Source organism: Anser brachyrhynchus (genome assembly GCF_964034855.1).
Source record: "Anser brachyrhynchus genome assembly, chromosome: 2".
Lineage (NCBI taxonomy): Eukaryota > Metazoa > Chordata > Aves > Anseriformes > Anatidae > Anser > Anser brachyrhynchus.
Window position 1 is genome coordinate 33,059,416 of NC_137695.1, and position 14,567 is coordinate 33,073,982.

The window sequence follows — 14,567 nt, forward strand, 5'->3', positions numbered from 1 at the left end:
ACATAAAGATTGTGCCATTTAGACAGCAGAATAAATGCATAAGAAATATTATCTTATGTTGTAAGCTTTGCCTATGTATGTGGAGTACTTTTAAAAGCTGCCAATAAATCGTAACAGATAGCTTAACACTTTGAAATGCAGTGGAAAAGCCAATTAAAAATATCTTGGAGCAGCACTTGGAAATACTGTGAGCCAGTTGGTCAAAGGTTGCTTTTCAGAAATCATTCTGAGCTTACTAATTTCACCGTTAACAGTCAATCAGAAATACTGCAATGAATTGGAGTATCCCCATTTTACTTTGGACTAACCCTGGTGTCATAACCAAGGGTACTCAAACTAACACCATCCCTGTGAAGTAAGTGTCTGTCCAGGACTTCTGTCATAAGAGACAAAGTGGGAACTAATCATGAAATGTTTTCACATGTTTTTCTATTTATTTTCTTCTTCTCTCTCTCTCTCTTTATTTATTTATTTCATTATTATTATTATTTTTTTAAAATGTGTGGATTACAAGCTGGCTGGAGCCTGGGCATGGGATCTGCCCTGTGCAGAGTAGGGAGGTCCTGACTGATGGCTGGAATTATTCAGTGCTATAGTGATATAAGTGATAATTCATAACATCTGTGTTGTCCTTCAGGAAGTATTTGTTTTATTCCAAATATAAACTTGGCATACTTGAAGTTTTCAAGTGACACAGTTTGGCTATCTTGTTCTGCTGGTGGGTGAATGGTATATTTCAGTGTAGGTTTTTGTGTTCTGCTAAGTTGATGCACCATCTTTTAAAAATTCCCTAGCTGTCAAGCCTTCAGAAAGGCCTCTGCGTTCCCTGTCACTATTTCTAACAGTCCAGAAAATCAGCTTTGTAAAGATGCTTTCTTCAGAGCTGCAAATGGCAGAATGAGCACCTATCAGGCAGGTAGCAGTCCTAGTAGCAGATTTCAGCGTTAAGCCTGCACAAGTGCCATCTTTCTGACCAGTCAGAGCTATGAAAAGGCAGTCAGTCGTGGCCCCTTTACATGGAAACAGGAGATCTCACCTCTCCCTCATCTGTTCACAATATTAAGCCAACAGAGCTTCACCGACTTCTTTGTAACTTCCCTCTGTGAGCCCCTGTGAAGCGGATGAAGCTTTTAACATTTCACCTGGTTTTGCCAATTTTTTCCCTGCAGAGATATGGACATGATAAACTGGTGAAGAGTGGTCTGAAATACAACTTCCTCTATTTTTTACCTCAGCAGACAGCTCTGTGCTCTCAAAATCGGTCCAGGACAGTCTCTGAGCAAAAGCATAAAAATGACATCCCTTCCATTTCTATTCTGTTCCATTTAGACCTGCATTATACAGTCCATAAGCTTTAGCAGTTAAACAAAAATATTCTGAATTTCTCTTTTAATGTCTTGAGGAAATATTTATAAAATAACATGGACAAAAAACATGTGGACATACAGAAGAATTAAACACATTTCTCATGCCTCTGGCTTGGAAAAAAGCAGCCTTTGGTAAGACATATAAATGCACTAATACTGTACATTGTGTTCCTTGTCAGCACATTTTCTGAACAAGTTACCAGTTGAAAGCATCATTTTACATTCTCATCTTTTATTAGCATTCAGACTGATCTAAAAATGCTTGGGGACCTCATATAGCTTAGTCATGGTGAAACATCAAAGTAGACAGGAGATTAACAGTGTAGACAAGCACATGGATCTCAGGGAGAACTTCAAACAATTTGAGTGATTTGGTCCAGCTAAAGTTCCCCAAGGAAAGCACCACTTCTTATATGAAACTTGACCCTTGAAAAGTGTTAAAATATTTTTAACATGATCACCTCCCTATCTGTTGTTTTATAGCACTTTTAGAAGTCTAACTCATCATTTCTATAAACAAAGTGACTTCCTGTCTTCAGTCAATTGTTTAAGAATGAAGAGTGCCAGCTGATAGATCTGATTGTGGCAGGAGCAGCAAAGGAAGAACATTAAAAAACAGAAGAAAATCCCTACTCAAGGACATGTTACAAAAAAAAAATAAATTAATTGTTCATTTATAAGAAATACTTTCAGGATTTAGAAAGAAAAATGTCTATTTACAATTCCTTATCAGTTAGATTTATAATACTATAGCTTGCTTCAGGCTGAGAAAAAAAAATAATAAAAAATTGGCTTTTCATGAGAACTGGATAAAACCAAACTGTTAAAACCATATTTTCCTGTATTTATTTGATATAAAACAACAAGTCTTTTCTTCAATAGTATTTACCAAATCTGTTTCAGTTAGGTTTGCTACAAATATTCATGACTGCTTCTTCCTCCACAAGGAAGCTCTCAAATGGGAAGAACTGATCATTGCACAACGTTATTAATGGCTACACAACACAAATTTTCCACCTTAGCTCTCAGAGTCCATATTTGGAACCAACGTGTGTATTTTTTCTGGAGAAAACCTCTGATTCCTCAACCTAACGTAGTTTCCACTGGGCGTGAACTACACACGACAAGTTGCAAGCTAAGTATTCTTTATGAAGACTATGAAATATGTAAGTAATGTATTCATCATATTGGGAGGATATTCAGTGGCTACAAGTAAAACCCTTGCATCCCTATTGATAATTGTTTAAAACAGAGCTACAGCTGTCTATTGGATGAAATCCTAGCTCCAGAGTAGTCAGAGTTTTGTATTTGCTTTTGGTGGACCAAAAAGTGGCGGACAGACTCCTTCTGTCCTTGTTTTCTCTGACTTAGAAAAGAGATTTTATCTTCTGGAAGCTCATTGGATGAAAATCATTGCATGAAGAACACCGTCAAATCCACCAGCTGTAAAATGTTTTGGATAATAAATAGACTTCTTGAACATCCAGTGAAACAGAGAAAGATACACAGGGAAAGAATATAATCCACTTTCAGTTGACTTTTTTTTTTTTTTTTTAATTTGATATTATCAATAAGTACCGATTTCCATCAGTAAGTAACTTCTCTTTGTCAGGCAGCATTTGGTAACACTTTTCAGAGATGAATGGAAGTCATGGTAGTATGGAGCACTGTTATAAGCCTGAAACTGAAATTTCAACTCACAATTTTATACTGACCCAATGGAGAGGAGACTATATTCTAATATAATCATGAGGTTACATGTCCTCAGGTATTTTCGCTTTGTTAGCACAGTAAGAAGCAAAGACTTCAGTAAAACATTACACATAGCATAAAATGATTATGCTGAAAATTTGCAACACATCATTCATTTCTTGCCTCCTGTGCCCTGGCACATTTTGAAAGAATTAGCAATATTTACTGGTTACATTGGAGAGGTTCAGCTGTAATTGCCCATCTGCCATCTGCTGAAGTGCTCACAGGTGAGAGCCCAAAGTCAGAAGGTTTTTCAATAAAACGCAATTTCTTGTATGATCAGAGTCTGAGGACAGTTGGCACTTTGTGATTCACTCTTCATGCTTTAAAAATTTCCATTGTTTGTTCTTGTGGAGAGGAAGATTTCTGTGTGACCAAAAAGAAAATTAGTGAAAAAACAAACAAAAGAAACAACCAACAAAAACAAGCCAAACCAAAATATTTAAGTATTGCTAACACTACATTTTGCTGTGCTTTACCCTACAGGAAAACAAACAAGCAAGCAAGCAGAAGATCACTTCATAGCTGGTGATCTCTCAGGACCCCTCGGCCCTGCCTTTTTGGCCTGACCCTGCAGATGACAGATGCTGGCATGAGGAGTTCCTGCCAGCAGGCAAAGAGTGATGCCGGGCAGGGCCATTTGCTTGCTGGATGGGCTGCCTGATGATGTGGAAGAGTAGTGCAGAGAGAAACCTTGCCATGTCAGTGAGAAAGAGTGACCCAGCTGCAGGCTTTGAGTAGCTCCAAGGATGGAGGTTCCACAGCCCCTCTGGGCACCCTGTTAGTTTGTGTTGAACCTGCAACAGACAGGAGTCCCTTTGCTCTGCAGCAACTCCCTACATTTCTGTAGTTTCAGCAGAGACAACATAGCTCTTCACCTCTTGTGTACCTGTACAGGTTTCTAGAGGACATTGGTCTCTACCACACTAGGCCAGGGCACAGCCTCTTGCCTTTAGCCAGAAGCAGAAAAGGGTGGAAGATGACCACAACCTTGCTGCCTACTTGGCCTAAGCAGGAGCTTGGGCAGCTGGCCTGACAAGTGCTGCTGTCAGCCCTGGCAGGGTAAGCCCTGCTCATTCCCAACTCCCCTTTTGCCTCTGTCCATAGCAGGTCATAGCAGAAAACAGTCCACCTCAAGGGAAGAAAAACTGGCTTCTGAGAAGCTTTAGGCTTTGGGTCTGTTGCTTTAAAACACAGAGAGAGAAAAAAAAAATCTGAATGACCAAAATACCTATTCTATGTAGAATCTCTACTTATGATTCACTGCATAATTAGTCTAATTGGCTTCACCCTAAGCAGAAATATTATGACTACCTCAGTTATTTTATGCATATTTACCAGCTCAAATTGCATTTCTAGAAATAGAAAAGAGAAAGAGCAAACCAAAATTACCCTCAAACACCTCACTTGTTGGTTCACTACTGTTTTTTTTTTGTTTGTTTTGTTTCGATTTGTTTCTTTTCTTTGGGACTTGATCCTAGAGACTTTCCTCCTGGAAACACCAGCTTAGAAGATATGGATCTCTACTCATCTAGCAATGCAATTCAGTTATAAGTTAAAGCTAATATAGGTCTAGCAATATTTTAGCTCAAAGTTCCTCTGATAAAAAGCATAAGAATATATAGCATAAAAGGCAGCCACTTCCAGTTACTGAGCTATCAGATCACCGAGCAGGTCTAGATATATTGAAAATGGTGTGAGAAAAACTCCAGCACTTTAAGTACCAGAACTCAGCCAGAGAACTTTGGGCCCATCACCCAACATTTGTTAGATTTTTTTATTCCCACCTAACAAATGAACCCACACATGTTGTTTGACACCCTTCTTGGTCCTAGTCTTTGCTTTCTCTCCTCCTCCTCAAACTATTTTTGGAGAAGGTTGAGGGGAAATACCTTCACTCCTCCAAACACTGTGAGAGTAGCTGGTTCCCTAACACTCCCAGAGCAGCTTTACTTCAAATGCTGCCACGGCAGCAAACAGGTCTGATGAGGATTAACACCTCCTTGTAATTGGTGAATTTTGATCATTTACAGGAGTGACGTTGCTCCCATTGCTCTCATTGATTTTATTTCATAAATCCCAAGTGTGATATTATCCCCCTGCAGTTTAAATGCTTTTTAGGTGGTGGGAAGGATGGTGAAGAGGAAGAAAGTGGGGAGCAGATTGCACAGTCCACACTACATTTAGTACTCCAATCCATGTGTTTTATTTCAACTTTTTCTGGCTTAGGGTGGGTAATTTTCATCTTCAGCTTTGTTTGTTTCACCTCCATTGCTTTCTGTAACTTCCTTCAATTTGTGATGTGTTACCCTGCTTTCTGCTGTCTATCTTTGCTACATAGTTAGAGGTGCTGGGATCCAGTTGTAAAAGAGGTCACACAGAGTTCAGAAATGTTTGGGAAAGAGGAAAAAAAGAAAGCCTGAGAGAGACCCCCTATTTTTCTTTTCTTTTCTCCACAGAGGGTGCTGATAGTTCTGCGATTTGCACAGTAAGTGTTACTGGGGCCTAGCTCTGGCTTGGCTTGTCCATACGCACTCAGGACAGTGCAGGGTTGCAGTGCTGTGTCCTTGCATGAGATCATATCTGCCAACGAGCATTTGCAAGAGTGGTGTAGGAAGATCGACTGGGGGAGGCTGCAGGGAGGACGGGAAGAGAGAGACTCTATCAGTCCAAAGCAGAATAATTAATGTAATCTTCCTGTTACTAATCTGACCAATTCATATCATCCTTCTCCTCCAAACAAGCTGCTGGATGTCACATTCTCTTTTTTATAGGCTTCCTGTAGCCATTAGCCCTACGTCAGCTTATGCAATATATCATGTATCCTTTAAAACTCTGCATTCATTTGAATGAGTTCCTGAGTTATTAGTTCCTCTACCCACCCACTGCTCCCTCCCCTTCACTCCCTCTGCCCCAGGTAATCAGCAATTGGCCAAGACACTCGAAGCACCTACTTACAAAATTATCTATTGAGGAGGATGTAAGAGGTTTTGTGTTCATACGGAAGAGGACCAATAACAGTTGGCTGGATAAAACATTTACACATAACTTCTGGCTTTCTCTCAGGCAGAGCTTTTACAAGGGATTTATAGGTCAGATCAGCTCAGCAATTTCAGCCTATTGCCCACCCTACCTTAACAAAGCTTGCGTGTGTTTGTACAGCTGTGCTCATAGCTGTGGGAGTCCCAGGGATCCCACAAGCCTTCAGTTCCTCTACCTCCCCTTCATCATTTACCAGCACACAAATGTGCACAGAATGAAACTGTAGAAAACTGTCTGACTAGCAGGTTAAAGGCCTAGAATTCAAACCCTGTTTATTTTCTTTGCTTGATTTCCTGCTGCTACAGTGAGTAAAGGGTATTTTTCTCCTTGCCTTTTTACCTGTTTGTCTGTTACTGTCTGGCCAAGAATGAAAGAAACCATCCCTTTTGTGCTCTTTTAGAGGACTTCAAGGGACATACATTCTGGGTCTTCAGTGTTTTGTTCTGGTTTGGGGGTTTAGTATAAAATAGAGGTGGGCACTCCCAGAAATAAAAACATCTACATCTCCTGAAACTTCACAGCGAGGAAGGGAGTTGTTTTAATTAGTATTAAGGCAATTCAAAATTAAGTCCCATAAATGCTTGATGCTGAGCAGTTTAGAGGTGGTTAATATACGTTTTTGAACTGGTGCCATGAATTACAAAGTTTGCCATCTGGGGAGGTATTACATTTGAAATTAAATAATAATAATAATATTAAAAAAAAGTCAAGATGTTTCTGAAAATTAGCTAGCAAATTCCAGTCAATCTTACCGTAATTAGGATTAAAAAAATAAAACAACAACAACAACAAAAAAAAAAACAGCAAAAGAAAACAAGGGAAAAAAAAGGTTCTTAAATTATATCAATTAACCTAATAAAGTCCAGAACTCAGGATTTCAATAAAATAGTAACTTAGCTAGTGATTTCAAAAGAAACTCTATTTGTATTTCAAGTATTATTGTCATTCCTAAAGTCTGATGCCAATTTGATAAAAGATCTAATTCAGAAAAGTATAAACTCTACTAACACAAGAAATTAAAAACTGTCACATTTTCAAAGGATCCTATTACTCAGTTCTTGCAGACATTTCTAATTAGAGAGCTGTATTCATTAACACTCGATATGTTAGCAATCTGCCAAGTTTTTTTCCTTTTGTCTCTCAGGCATTTAGGCCTCCACTCTGCGGTGAGCTAAGTAGCGACGCACATCCACGTTCAGGCTGACTCTGAGGGCAGAAATTCAAGCAGAGGGAGTGGGAGCAGGGGATGGACAGATTCTGTCACAGACAGCCTGCAGAGGCAAATACATTTAAGTTTTTACTCTTCTGATCCTCACTCCTATTTTATTTATTTATTTTCATTTCATAACTCCAGAAACGTGAAAACAGAGACCTTATGAGTTGTTTCCATTGACACCTGCTTAAAAAAGAGAACTCACCAATCATTTTGAAGATAGATTTTGAACTCACAGGTAGAGGATTAAAAATCATGTCCCTGTTTCAAAAATCACATTGGTTTTTCTGATTAGAAAGAAAGTGAGGCTTCAGGTTCTGTTGCAGCACTCAGAACTGCATGGGTAAATCTGGCACATTTTAAAAAGAGAAATAGAAGATCTCAGTTGCCATATCTTTCCTGGGGTGTTCTTATCTCCTGTTTTAGTTACGTTTTCTCAGATTAACCCACTCTTTACACATCAGGTAAGATGCTTGCCAGCTGAAACAAAGTGAAAGCAGACAGAGGAGACATGGATATGCAAGAATAACCACATTAAAGTTTTGCATGTGAGAAATCCCTGGGAAGTATTAGAAACACGGCACTAAGAAATGTAATTAAGGTTAAGAAATCTCCAAACACAGTATTCTTCCAGGCAATCATCTATACTACTGCTATACGGAAACTTTTGAAAATCTTGAGATTGACTCAGAAGCCTGAAGTAAGAAAATGCATGTTAGTTCTTCTGTTTTTTTTTTTTTTTTTCTTTTTTCTTTTTTGGTGGGAGTGGCAGTGGGGAGAGAAGTTACCTTTTGGCTTTAGGTACCTTTTCAGGTTCATATTTTCAAGATTCCTGCCCAGTTTCAGTGGCTGAAACTTCTTCCTTTTACAGTTAACTTCCTGAGTTAAAAAGTTTTGTCAACACACAGTGCCATTGCTTTAGGCCATGGGGGACTGGAAACAAATGCTTCATGCCATACTGAATCAAAGGTTATACTTAGCAGGTGACTACACGAACTGCTTATTTCCACTGACATATGCATAAGAAACCTTCAGGAGATCTCTGTTTGCACACTCCTGCTTCTGGACTTAGCAGTGAGTCTCTAGATCCTGGGAGTAAGTGCAGAGACATGGCAGAGATAAGACAATAAGACTTGCATTGCCAAAGCTCAGGATAAAATGAGGGGGGACTAATATTCAAACAGCAGTATAGATTGTTGAATTCTATATATTTTCACTAAGGAAGTAAGATAAACTGTGTTCAGTGCTGAAAGTATGAATAACTGAAGAAGCTAATCTTTTTGAGTTAATGAAGAAAGTTAGATTATAAGCAGACAGTACAGGAAAGGGGTGAGGGACTGGAAAACTCAAGCCCTTCCCCTGAGATACATTTGGAAAAGATCTGTGGGAGAGCTGAAGGAGTTTTTGTTTGACTTTCCATTTGTTTGGTTTGTTAGACTGCAAAACAGAAAAAGGACGTGGGTATAATACAAATCTCTCCAGTGTTACAGAAGATCCACCTCCCATATTAATCAAAACATATGAAGATAGACATTTAAGTGCAAGAATTTGTAGGAAATTGCTAGCGAGAGGGAGTATTGCAAACATCTGGAATAGAACAAGTAAGTGAACATGGATTAAACACAAATGTGTCTGGGAAAAGATGAACGTGTTTGAAGCCTCCTCTTGCCATGCATGCAAAATCCACGATGTGCTGTGCATGCAACTAAGAAAAAGTATTCCCAACAATGCAAAACTAAAAGCTACGTGTATTTCTGAAGAACTCTAGAAGCTTAGTCCATAATTTACTTAGGCCAGAGAAGTTTCATTTCCTTTTATTCATTTTCCATATACCACTGCGTTTTAGACCTGCCTCACTTACCTGAATAACAAAGATTAAAATATTATAAACACAGGAATTAGAACCATGTAAATATGCTACCTGCCACCTAATTAATTCTTTTGTCCATGTTGAGTTTAAAAATATAAGAGAATCCAAGTATGCGATATTTTTTCACCAAACTCATGTTTATACTGATTATAAGGAAATTATAAGGAAATTATAAGCTATCTTGTCAGGAAGCTTCCATCTGCTTGCAACACATAATAAAATACACCTGCAAACATGTTAATAGCTCTCAGAGCACAACTGAAAGTCTTAATTATAATCTGCTTGTTTTCCTCACACTCCTATGGAGCTACACATACAGTCTTCATAGGTCATCTCCAATTACAGGCTTCTAGTAGGATTGGAGATATTTGGCTTCTGAAGGGAAAATTTGTTGAGACTGAATAATAACCCTTTTGTCATGCTGCTATCTTGGGGATAACATTACTGAAGAACAGTGGATAATACAGTGAGTTAGCTTTTGCCTTTAGGTCACCCAAGTACAGGAATATATCATTTTGTAGATCTGTCCAGTACAACTAGATGGTATCAACTCACATTTTTGTAAGTTAAAGAACACATTACAAACCACACAATGAGGTTGTTATCAATCCTAGTAGATAAAACAAGAACAACAACCTTTAAGGTTTATATCTGGCATTTGTGAGGTTTCAAGATTCATAGAGAACTCCGGAAAACCTTTATAATTAGTAAGTGATACTATTCTCATGTTGGCAACAACTAGATAAAAAATGTGTTCAATCTTTCTTTCCTCTTTTTAAGAGGGAAAGTGCTTCACTTGGGGCTCATTCACCTTGTATTCTTCTGTGCTTCTCACTACCAATGTAGCTTTCAAACCTATTCCTGTTAATCCATTGTCATCTACACCTTGATCCAAAAAGGCCACTGAAAATATGTCATACTGGGGAACAGGGTTTGGTGATTGGCAGGCATAATTTAGGAATATTAGAAAATCTAATCAAAGAGACACAAAAGAAGCGGGTATTAAAAAACAAAACAAAACAAACAAACAAACAAACAAACAAAAAAACAGAAGCAAATTCTTACTGAAGCTTTGTGATGTAGCAGTTATTCCCCCTGGGAGACAAGAGATATCTCCCTATATGTACCGAAAACAGATTTTCCAGCAATAGCTATTGGTGCTCAGATAAACAGATGACAAAAGGAAAGAAGGGAGTGGGAGAAGAAGGAAAGAATTCATCTGAAAACAGGAGAGAGGAAAAAGATAGGAAATAAAAAAAGCACCACCAAAAGTCCTGGATGTGATTTTAACAGATCAAGGGATCACCAAACCTTACTTTGCTCTGCACTGTAACCTCCACTGGAAGAGGCAACTCCCAGCAAGGAGGTCTGCTGAAGATGAAGCTTCTCCACTGGGAGTGGGAGTTAAATTGAATAACTTTTCCTGTGTTGGAGCCTTATTAATAAGTTTTTCTTCTATGTTCTGTGCCTCTGAATATACTTGGAAAACCCTACAAACACTAAAATAGCAAAGGAGTTTGTCAGTTTGGTTGCTAAAATAAAATTAAATTAAATTAACGTAAAGACACTCATGTATAATAATAATGCAATATTTGAAACACCTTGATGCAAGATTAGTTTGTGGGGTTTATAACCATTTACCATAGTCCAGAAAACTATCTCACACTGAGCAATGATGTGCAGCAACTTTCAATTCTACTAATGAAGAACTAGAACTGTAAGAAATATTTTTTGTCACACCCATACGTAAAATTCAGTTAGGTTTAGGTTTTAACTTTTGTTTTAAAAACTGTAAAATTATAGTTTGTGAGTATATAATGAGCAGTGACAGGAAATGATGAGAAAATTCTAAGAATTTGCAGTGGGTAAAGCATAGCTATTTTTATGAATGTTTACCTAAGCCTATTTTTTAAATTTATGAACATAAAACAGAATACGAGTCACTATTTCATAATAGATTTTTATATATATTTATTTTTAATGGTTTTATATATAAGTAAATATATCTATGCAAGGTAATGTAGAATAATAATTCAAAATATTTTCAAAAAGCACCATGAATTAGCTATCTTTTCATTTTCATTAGAATTAAAATGTGCAAAACAGTTGAAGGAGAATTTGTCATTCAGCAGTTTTTGTAGGTGCACAGTTGACTCTCTTCCTCCTCATCCTCCAGATCCTTGAAAGCAGCACTGCTGTCAAAGTAGTCTGTTTCCAGTCTAGCCTTCTTTAATCATGATGAAAATCTTAAGAGTCAGTAGAGGGTCCAATGTAATGGCTTTTTTAGGCAGAAAGACACCCTGCAAGAATTTATTGTGAGTGGCCTAATTAAAGCAGTTAACAGAGACATGTGCCAATTTGTCCATTATAGTTTTCTTACTGAGTGCAACATCTCATTGCACAAACTGAAGTTTCAGTTCTAATAATGGTGGCAAATCTGATGATTTTTTAACAGTATATAATGTCCAAGTCCTCTTTTTGCTTGTTGGACCTAGCCCATATTGGTTCTAAAGTCTTCAGTCACTCTTGGGTTGTTATTTATCTTGGAGATGGATAGGAGGTTAGACAGCTATGAATGATATGACACAGTGCACCTCTTGTTACCAGACACGTTAGCGTTCATAGCAAAAGCTATTGAATATTTTGCTTGGAGGACATGCAATAGGATATTAGACATGATGATTTTTGTCTGGTTGTTGTTTTTTGTTTGTTTGTTTTCTATAGGAAGAGATTAAGTCCTGAAATAGCTGTGAAAGAATTACTGTTAGAAATTCATAGAATATTTTGGGTTGGAAGGGACCTTAAAATCATCTAGTCCTAAGCCCCCTGCCATGGGCAGGGACTTCCACTAGATCAGGTTGCTCAAAGCCCCATCCAGCCTGGCCTTAAACACTTCCAGGGATGGGGCGTCCACAGCTTCTGTGGGCAACCTGTTCCAGTGCCTCACCACCCTCATTGTGAAGAATTTCTTCAGAATATCTAATCTAAACCTACCATTTTTTTAGTTTAACGCCATTACTCCTTGTCCTATCACTCTACCCCCTGATAAAGAGACTCTCTCCAACTTTTCTGTAGGTCCCCTTTAGGTACTGGAAGGGCACTATAAGGTCTCCCCAGAGCCTTCTCTTCTACAGGCTGAACAACCCCAACTCCCTCAGCCTGTCTTCATAGGACAGGTGCTCCCTCCCATGACCATCTTTGTGGCCCTGCCCGGGACTCATTCTAATACATCCATGCCCTTCTTGTGCTGGGGGCCATAGAGCTGAACGCAGTACTCCAGGTGGGGTCTCATGACAGCAGAGTACAGGGGGGAATCACCTCCCTTGACCTGCTGGCCACAATTCTTTTGGTGCAACTCAGGATGCAGCTGGCTTTCTGGGCTGCATGCACACCATGCTGGCTCATGTTGCATTTTTCATCAACGAACACCCCCAGGTTCTTCTCCTCAAGGCTGCTTTCAATCTATTCTCCCCCCAACCTGTATTTGAGCTTGGGATTGCCCCAACCCACATGCAGTACCTTGCACTTCTCTTGTTGAACTTTATTAGGTCCACATAAGCCCGACTTTCAAGCCTTTTAGTGACTCTCTGGATGGCATCCCTTCTCTTCTGCACCACACAGCTTGGTGTCATTGGCAGACTTATTGAGGGTGCACTCAATCTCACTGTCCATATCACTAAAAAAGATGTTAAATAGTTTTGGTCCCAATATTGACCCTTGCAGAACACCACTCATCAACTGAACATCAATTTGTATTCAGGTATTGTGACTATTGGCTTTGGACGGAGATGTTTCAAAAGTAAGACCTAACTCAGTGCAGTCCCTCGGGCAAATTTCACAATGAACATGGGTGCTCTGAAGGGACATACATATCTTTAGAAGGGGAAAGTAACACAGCTTCGCATACCATTAAGAATTACTAAGAGCACAGCAATCAAAAACTTGAATTAAGAATGCATGGTCTTGTTGGCTGTCCACATATTCTTTTCTCCTATGAGATTGTTTTTTAGGGCAGAAACTCTTTTTATTTCGTATCTCACAGAGAGTACTGCAGAAGAAAAAGCAGACATCAGCAAAACTGAGTGGTTCCACATCCTCCAGAAAGGTTGAGAGGAGCAATATAGTGAGAAAATTTACACAATAAGCAAAATACAATGTCAGTCTCCAGGTCCAGCAAGGTAACTGTCTTCCTGAGAGTTAATTAAAACCAAGAATTTTTAACCGGGAGCTGCAAGTTAGGACCAAACTTCTGGACAGATGATGTGAATACATGTCAATCTACACAAGAGTGGATCTTGGTGATTTATTGGTCTTAGCTTTATTTTCTTCTTTTAACATTTCTGAACTAAAGAAATGAGCTAGCTATATTATGGGCACAATGACCATTTTTTTATTCAATTTCCTTTCAAAAGTTTGCAGAAATTTCATCTGCTCACATGGATGTCTTTATATACTACAGAGGTACAAATTCAGACTGGATATTTAAAGATCTCAGCATATCCACTCTAATTCTTAGATCCAAAGGTAACATCATACTTTTATTTACAGAGAGAATGAGAAACTGCCATGCTATCATTCTGCTCTGTCTTTCAGAAGCAGGAATAAACTGCAAGACTGAATCTCTTTATGACTTCAAACTAAGCTCTTTTCAGTTTCTTGCATCTAATTCATATTCTGTCTAGTCAACTTGTAACATAAGAATTTCTAGCTAAGGATCCCAAAGCTTGAGTTTGGCCTACAGTGTGATTTAAAAAAAAAAGAAAAACATTGGTATATTTTTTCCCTTCCCTTCCCTTCCCTTCCCTTCCCTTCCCTTCCCTTCCCTTCCCTTCCCTTCCCTTCCCTTCCCTTCCCTTCCCTTCCCTTCCCTTCCCTTCCCTTCCCTTCCCTTCCCTTCCCTTCCCTTCCCTTCCCTTCCCTTCCCTTCCCTTCCCTTCCCTTCCCTTCCCTTCCCTTCCCTTCCCTTCCCTTCCCTTCCCTTCCCTTCCCTTCCCTTCCCTTCCCTTCCCTTCCCTTCCCTTCCCTTCCCTTCCCTTCCCTTCCCTTCCCTTCCCTTCCCTTCCCTTCCCTTCCCTTCCCTTCCCTTCCCTTCCCTTCCCTTCCCTTCCCTTCCCTTCCCTTCCCTTCCCTTCCCTTCCCTTCCCTTCCCTTCCCTTCCCTTCCCTTCCCTTCCCTTCCCTTCCCTTCCCTTCCCTTCCCTTCCCTTCCCTTCCCTTCCCTTCCCTTCCCTTCCCTTCCCTTCCCTTCCCTTCCCTTCCCTTCCCTTCCCTTCCCTTCCCTTCCCTTCCCTTCCCTTCCCTTCCCTTCCCTTCCCTTCCCGTTC

At 39.3% G+C, this 14,567-nt stretch overlaps 1 long non-coding RNA gene across 1 annotated transcript in view; it reads right to left on the minus strand.

Moving 5' to 3' along the window:
* Positions 1-3,004: 3,004 nt before the first annotated feature.
* LOC308190404 overlaps positions 3,005-14,567 on the minus strand; it is a 30,973-nt gene continuing 19,410 nt past the window's right edge. Inside the window, exon 3 of the long non-coding RNA XR_013947157.1 lies at positions 3,005-3,485. This is a non-coding gene — a long non-coding RNA (uncharacterized lncRNA). The remainder of the gene's footprint in view (positions 3,486-14,567) is intronic.